The sequence below is a fragment of the Marmota flaviventris genome, chromosome 7, assembly GCF_047511675.1.
Source record: "Marmota flaviventris isolate mMarFla1 chromosome 7, mMarFla1.hap1, whole genome shotgun sequence".
NCBI lineage: Eukaryota > Metazoa > Chordata > Mammalia > Rodentia > Sciuridae > Marmota > Marmota flaviventris.
In genome coordinates this window covers 114,569,688-114,577,831 of record NC_092504.1, presented here as the reverse complement: position 1 = coordinate 114,577,831, position 8,144 = coordinate 114,569,688, and positions in this window count along the sequence as shown.

The window sequence follows — 8,144 nt, the reverse complement described above, 5'->3', positions numbered from 1 at the left end:
TGTGATGTGAAACCAAGAAAGCAGACAGGCAGGTTTGCAGCAAGGTGAGAATGGGGGAGTTCCCTGGGAACTAATTCTGGACATTCCAATCAGACTGGGGACTCTGGAGTTTGGATATAACAAAATAAAGAGAAATCCCCAGATGTGATTCCTCACCCCCCAACGCACAAGCAAAAATAGTGGAAGAATAAATCAATGAAAGGAATCTGCATATCTAGGAGTCCTGAGGCACATCTTGGGTATGGAGAGATCAGAGATCAAAGACACTGCTGGATTAACCTGGAAGCTGTGCTGCACAATGTCCTGGTGTGGGAAAGAGGCTGAATCTCTCCAGGCTGCCAGGGAGGATGGGAGAAGGAACCATTTTGAAGCAGGGGCAGCTCTGGGATATGATTTCCCTGCATCTGAGCATGGCCCAAAATATAGGCCTGGTAAACCCATACTACACAACATAAAATGAACCTAAGTGACCAGGAGAAAGTCAAAAGTGGAGAGAGGTTTACACATGGGAATACAGGCTTGAGTGTTGAGCCACAAAGCAAAGAAAAGACCACCAACTCCAATTTTAAATCAAATTAAAGCAAGCTTGTATTGTGTACACAAAAGCTGACCAGCAACTGTCTCTCCCAATGCTGGGCTAGACATCAACAGCCCAGCCTCTAGGTAAAAAGTTTTATAGCACAAAGAGTTACAAAGGGGGATGTCTTGGGAATTTACAGCTAACAGGATTCTGGCAAGCATAATACAAAGGCAGATAGCAGGTTAATAATCTACATGGCTTAACATTTCAAGATAGGGAGTAAATTGAGATTTTAACATCAGAATTTATGAAGTGCTGCTGAGGTTTTAGGGAAGGTTGTTATCTGGTTAAGGAGAGCCAGAATTTTATGAGGGGCCACTAAGTTTTTAGGGAGGGTTGTTATATGGTCAAGGAGAGCCAGGCACAGATGAGTTCAGAACACAGGCAGGAATTCCAAACAAGTTCAGAAATCTCAGTAATTTATAGTAAAACAGAAATCAACTTTTCTTGACTTTGTGACATGATGGCTTCCAATCTTAGAATGGAATTAGGCTGGGTTCATCACAAGGAAATCTACCCTTCCAGACTGGCCACTTGAAGGACTGGATAGGAGAGACCCTGGGCTGAAACTCTAAAGGGCAGGGGAGGAATCGACTGATTTTGAAGACTAAACCTGAGACCAGAAAACAGGGTCCAGGAGTGACTTGGGGGAACAAAGATTAGCTCCTTCACCCCATGAGTGAAACCCAGGGGAACTTCCTAGAGGGCAGTCTCCCACCATGAACCAGCAGGGCCAGGGAGTGAGCTGACTTAAAATTTTCAGAGCAATTGCCATTCAACAAAGAATGATAAATATTTATGCTCCAAATATTAGATATCTGCAAATATCAAACAGATCTCAATTTCTAGAATCAAATTGATCATAACACATTAATACTGGGTGACTTTAACATACCTCTCTCACACTGAGTATGTCCTCCAAACAGAAACTAAAAAAAGAAGTTGTAAAACTAAAAAAATTACAATTAATAATTTAGACTTATATAAAATATTTTATCTATCAATGTTGAAATACACTTTTTTTCTCAACAGCACATGGATCCTTCTCTAAAATAGACCATGTTAGGCCACAAAACAACTCTCAGCAAATGCAAAAAAATAAAGATGATATCTTGCATTCTATCAGATCATAATGAAATGAAATTAGAAGTGAATGATAAAAAAAAAAAAAATAGAAGCTACTCTAACACCTGAGACTAAATAATATACTATTGAATGACCGGTGGCTAGCTGAAGAAATCAGGAGTGATTTAAAAATAAAAAAAAAAATACTTAGAGGTAAATGAAAATAACAACAAAACATATCAAAATCTCTGGGACACTATGAAGGTAGTTCTAAGAAAAAAGTTCATTGTATTGAGCTCATTCATGAAAACAATAGACAACAAATAAATAACCTAACTTTGCATCTCAAAGCCCTAGAAAAAGGAGAAGAAACCAACACTCAAAGCTTTAGAAGACAGGAAGTAATTAAAATTAGAGCTGAAATAATTAAAATTAAACCAAAAACAATTCAAAAAAATCAATAAAACAAAAAGTTTATTCTTTGAAAAAAATAAGTAAAATTGACAAATCCGTAACCATGCTAATGAAAAAAAGGAAAGAATAAACTCAAATTATAAAAATTAGTGATGAAAAAGAAAATGTCACAACTGACATACCTGAAATAAAGATGACAATCAGAAACTATTTTGAAAATTTATACTCCATAAGATAGAAAATCTTGAAGGCATCAACAAATTTCTAGAGACATATGACCTACACAAATTGAATTAGGAGGACATAGAATTTTTTCTTTGGGGGGGGGTACTGAGGAGTGAATACAGGGGTGCTCAACTGCTGAGCCACATCCCAACCCTTTTTTTTGTATTTTATTTAGAGACAGAGAAAATTTAAACAGATCAATTTTAAGCAATGAAATGTGAAGATGCCATCAAAAGCCTACAAAGAAAAGCCCAGAAGCAGATGAATTCTCAGTTGAGTTCTACAAAACCTTCAAAGAAGAAATACCACCAATCCTCAAATTATTCCATGGTTTAGAAAAAGAGGGAACCCTTTCAAACTCATTCTACAAAGCTAGTAGTATCACCTTAGTACCAAAGACACATCAAGGAAAGAAAATTTCAGAACAATATCCCTGATGAACATAGATGCAAAAATTCTTAATAAAGTACTAATTCTTAATGAAAGCAAATTACATATGAAAACATATTAAAAGATAGTGCATCATGATTAAGCGGGGTTCATCCCAGGGATGCAAGGTTAATTAAACATATGAAAATCAATAAACATAATTCATTGCATCAATAGACTTAAAAACAAGAATCACATGATTATCTCAACAGATGCAGAAAAAGCATTTGATAAAATATAGCATTGATTCATGCTCAAAGCACTAGAAATAATAGGAATAGTAGGAATATACCTCAACATTGTCAAAGTTGTATATGCTAAACCCAAAGCCAACAATATTCTCAATGGGGAAAGATTTTCCCTCTAAAATCTGGAACAAGACAGGGATGCCCTATTTCACCACTGCTATTCAACATAGTCTTTGAAACCCTAGCCAGAGCAATTAGACAAAAAATAGGGGGAAAAAGGAGCTCAAACTATCCATATTTTTCCTAGGAAATGCTTCTATATTTAGAAGACCCAAAAAATTTCACCAGGAAGCTTCTAGAACTCATAAAGGAATTCAGCAAAGGAGCAGGATATAAAGTTAATACCCACAAATCAATTGTGTTCCTATACATCAATGATGAAAAAGCTGAAAAAGAAATTAAGAAAACTATTCCATTTACAGTAGACTCAAAAAATAAAATGAAATACTTGAGAATCAATCCAACAACAGAAGTAAAAGGCCTGTACAGTGAAAACTACAGAACAGTAAAGAAAGAAATTGAACAAGAGATTAGAGGACGGAAAGATCTCCTATGTTCCTAAATAGGCAGAATTAGTAGTATTGTCAAAATGGCCATTCTACCAAAGGCACTGTATAAATTATATGAATGCAATGCCTATTAAAATTCCCAGGATGTTCTTCATAGAGATAGAAAACAATAGTGATGAACTTCATTTGGAAAAATAAGAGGTCCAGAATAGACAAAACAATCCTTAGAGGGAAAAGTGAAGAGGAAGTCTCACAATACCAGAACGTAAACACACTACGCAGCTCTAGTAATAAAATGCATGGCATCCTCACAAAAACAAACATGAAGACACAGACACAAACCCACATAAATACAGTTATCTCATACTAAACAAAGGTGTCATAAACATACATTGGAGAAAAGATAGGCTCTTCAACAAATAGTGCTAGGAAAACTGGAATCAATATGTAGTAGAATGAAATTGAACCCCTATCTCTCACCCTAAACAAAACTCCACTCAATGTGAATCAAAAAACTAGGAATTAGCCCACAGACCCTGCATCTACTAGAACAAAAAATAGGCCCAGGGCGGGGGCTGTAGCTTAGTGATTAAAAAATGCTTGCCTTGCATGTGTGAGGCACTGGGTTCAATCCTCAGAACCACATAAAAGTAAAATAAAGATACTGTGTGTTCATCTACAACTAAAAAAAATATTTTTAAAAAGTAGATCCAACTCTCCATTATGTCAGCTTAGGAACTGAATTCCTCACCAAGATTCCTAAAGCACAAGAAGTAAAATTAGGATTCAATAAATGGGATGGTATCAAACTGAAATGCTTCTTCACATCAAAGGAAACAATCAAGAAGGTGAAGGGAGAGCCTACAGAATGGGAGAAAGTCTTTGCCATCTGCATCTCAGATGGAGCGTTAATCTCTAGGATAAACAAAGAACTAAAAAAAACTTAAGACCAAAAAAACAGATAACCCACTCAATAAATGAACAAAGGAACTGAACAGGCACTTCACAGAAGACAAAATAAGAATTGTCAACAAATACATGAAAAAAATTTGACATCTCTAGCAATTAGAGAAATGCAAATTAGAACTACACTGAGATTCCATCTTACTCCAATCAGAATGGCAATTATCAAGCATACAAGTGAGAAGGGGTGTGAAGAAGAAAGTTCATTGGATTAAACAAAGGGAAATGAAGGGAAGGGAAAGGAATGGGAATACAAAAACCGTCGAATAAATTGGACATAACTTTCCTATATCTTATATGAACACATAACCAGTGTAACTCCACATTATGTACAACCACAAGAATGCAAAGTTATACTCCATGTATATATAATATGTCAAAATATGATCATGAGCTTTGAATGAGTTTTAAAATAAATATTCTAGTCAATGTGTCATAGAAGAAAAAAGAAAAATCTCAATAGTAAATAAATATTTTTTGCCATATCAAAAAAAAAAGGAAAAGAAAAAAGAAAAGTACAAGTGACAATAAATGTTGGTGAAGATGTGGGAAAAAGGGTTCACTCATATTGCTGGTGGGACTGCAAATTGGTGCAACCACTATGGAAACTAATATGGAGATTCCTCAAAAAACTTGGGATGAAACCACCATTTGACCAAGTTATCCCACTCCTCAATATATATCCAAAGGACTTAAAATCCTCATATTACAGTGATGCAGCCACATTAATATTTATAGCAGCTCAACTCACAATAGCTAAACCATAGAACCAACCTAGGAGTCCTTCAACAGGTGAATGGATAAAGAAAATGTGATGCATATATACAAAGGAATGCTACTCAGCTATAAAGAAAAATGAAATTATGGCCTTTCCCGATGAATGGATGGAACTGGAGACTATCATGCTAATGAAATAAGCCAATTCCCCCCCAGAAACAAAGTCCAGATGTTTTTATCTGATATTTGGATACTAACACATAATAAGGGGGTAGGGAGAATGGAAGTTTACTTGATTAGACAAAGGGGAATGAAGGGAAGGGAGGGATGGAAATAAGAAAGACAATAGATTTCCTATATTCATATATGAATAAATTTCCTGTATTCACGTGTGAATACACCACCAGTGAAACTCTACATCATGTACAACCACAGGAATGGGTTCCTCATTATAATAAATCGTACTCCATGTATCTATAATATGTCAAAATACACTCTACTGTCATATATATCTAAAATGATTAAATTTAAAAAATACCCTCTTCACCCCTACCTTATTACTGCCTTTAGTAAATTTAAATTTCAACTTTCAACACAAGTTAGGAAATCCCCTCTATTTTCCACACATTGTCTCCATTGACATCAAAGCTCAGGACCCCATTCACTTTTAACTCTTGTTCCTTTGCTAACACAAGTTTGATAACTTTCTACAATATCTCATAAAAATAAACATGGAAGCTCACACTTTCTTGCCTTTTGCTTTCTCTGATCATGATGGCTAATTTGAGTAGCAAGCACATGATGTAAGATAAAATTTCAAGTTTCTTCCTCTCCCCTGCATGTTCCGACCCCACATACCTACATAATAAAAAAACACAGTGGAATAAATCTGACCTAACTTTCCTATGTGCATGTATGAATACACCACAGTGAATCTGCACATCATGAACAACCACAATGGAGTCTTAATTAGAATAAGATATATTTTGTGCTTGTATTCCTATATCAAAATAGATTCTACTGTCAGGTATAAGTAAAAAGAAGAACAACAACAAACAAATAGTGGATAATTAAATTAAAAGCCTGAATCCAATGAGAACTGAAGGAGTTCTGCATTTATATCATCCACCACTTTAGTACTAGTAGCACCAACAGAAAAAAAAAAACAACTCATTACTATTGTTAGATGCAAAGGAGGAACTAAAAGGAGTGCACAGAGAAATAAACTTTTTATCTGACCTTGCCCTTGAACTTAGGGCATTAACAAAGTTGAGCATCAATATGCAATGTCTAGTAAAGTATATTTATTCTGGCCCAGTACAAGTTATACAGACAAGCAAATTTGTGTTATTCGAGCACAAGTATTTCCTGTTAATTTTTAATGTGCTTTAATAAAAAGTTCCATTCTGTTGAATTAACAAATATGTAAATGTATAAAAATATTCATCTTTGGATTTACTATTACACTTGGCTTTGAATTATAATCTTGTATTTTATTTTCTCTTAGGGGTAATACATGGCCATTAATAGTGATGCTATTTCTTTTTAGATTTAGACAGACAAGTTTGAGACTATAGGCACTGGAAAATTAGACAAGGTAAATAATACTTTACTTTTTCCTAAAATAGATTATTTTTCTTAATAATCTTGAAAAAGAAAACCAAAGTGAACTCACAGCTTAGCATATGTTTAAAGAAATAAATAGCTGATAGTGCACTCATTTGGTCCATAATAAGATAAAAAGTGGAGCTGACAGAATGACAGAATGATGTTCTATTGTGGGTTGTATATAAGTGTGTTTGTTATATACTATTTTTATAGGAGACTAGGAGAAAGAAATTAGCCAATATATCAAATCTATTTAAATTAAAGAAATTCAAGTATCTGAAATGATAGTGTTTCAAGCATAAGTGACATTAGTCCAACCCTTATTGCCATCACCCATTCTCACCCATTTAACAGACAAGAGAGCTCAGAAATAAGGAGAAAGAATAGAAGTTCCACGAAGGTGAGTATTTTGTCTGCTTTATTTTTTGATCTATCCAACTGTATAGAAAAATGTATAGCAGACAGGAGACAATCAATAGATAACTTACTGAATGACTAAGAAATTTGTTCCAGACTCATTCTATTTCCATTAAATACTTTAAAGAAAATCATTGTGATTTTTCCTACATTTCATTTTGAAAAGTGCAAACAAAGTTACAAAAATTGGCTTGCCACTGGAGCTAAACATAGAAACTTATCTGAATGAGAAGATATCAGGCTCTGTGGGCCTCCCTAAAGGCAAGGACTGGAATCATTCACAAAGAGAAAGAAAACAACACCCAGACCCCAGCATGAAGAATGAAATGGCCACAAAGATGAACATAGATACAACAATACTGCAGGTTTTCTTCAAGAACTACAGGAAAAAACTCAAGAAAACAAAAGTTAATAGAATTCAGCAAAAGCAAGAAGTTCAACACCACCAGTTACCTAAGGATGGAGCCAAGACCTGTCTCCCCAGCAACATGTGGATACTTCATCTAGATGGCCTGAGTCCTCTGAGCCTGTGGTCCTAACTTATGTAAGGTAGCACCCTCCACTCCAGTTCACTATATATCCCACCTATGTTCCCAAGAGCATTCTGGGAACCTCAAATATAGCTCATATTACTACTGCATATAGCTCATTTTTACTATCATATAATGCTTACATCCATTTTGGAATCTGGTGTTCCCTCTCCAAGCTTCAGTTTTATTCCTTTTGACTGTTTATCTGTAAAAAGGAGAGATAGATGCTTGGTATAAAAGTCATCTATATGGTAATGATTTGTGTTGATTCCCATACAAGGGAATACTTTGGATAAATAAGGAACAAAGTGAATATAAAGAAAAGAATGAGTGAATTTAAAAAATACTACATTGAGTGAAAGAAAAACAGAGGAAAGATTACTGTTAGAACTCAGGGAACATACACAAAAGTAAAGAATACTTTTATAATATACACCTA